Source organism: Bison bison, unplaced genomic scaffold, assembly GCF_000754665.1.
Source record: "Bison bison bison isolate TAMUID 2011002044 unplaced genomic scaffold, Bison_UMD1.0 scf7180017864044, whole genome shotgun sequence".
NCBI classification, from domain to species: domain Eukaryota; kingdom Metazoa; phylum Chordata; class Mammalia; order Artiodactyla; family Bovidae; genus Bison; species Bison bison.
Genome location: NW_011494616.1, coordinates 429,242 through 429,910, shown reverse-complemented (window position 1 = coordinate 429,910; position 669 = coordinate 429,242).

The window sequence follows — 669 nt, the reverse complement described above, 5'->3', positions numbered from 1 at the left end:
TACTGTATTTATGTTTTTCCTTCTGGCTTACTTCACTCTGTATAATAGGCTCCAGTTTTATCCACCTCATCAGAACTGATTCAAATGTATTCTTTTTAATGGCTGAGTAATACTCCATTGTGTATATGTACCACAGCTTTCTTATCCATTCATCTGCTGATGGACATCTAGGTTGCTTCCATGTCTTGGCTATTATAAACAGTGCTGCGATGAACATTGGGGTACACGTGTCTCTTTCCCTTCTGGTTTCCTCAGTGTGTATGCCCAGCAGTGGGATTGCTGGATCATAAGGCAGTTCTATTTCCAGTTTTTTAAGGAATCTCCACACTGTTCTCCATAGTGGCTGTACTAGTTTGCATTCCCACCAATAGTGTAAAAGGGTTCCCTTTTCTCCACACCCTCTCCAGCATTTATTATTTGTAGACTTTTGGATCGCAGCCATTCTGACTGGTGTGAAATGGTACCTCAAGCTACCAACAGTATTCTTCACAGAGCTAGAACAAATAATTTCACAATTTGTATGGAAATACAAAAAACCTCGAATAGCCAAAGCGATCTTGAGAAAGAAGAATGGAACTGGAGGAATCAACCTACCTGACTTCAGGCTCTACTACAAAGCCACAGTTATCAAGACAGTATGGTACTGGCACAAAGACAGAAATATTGATC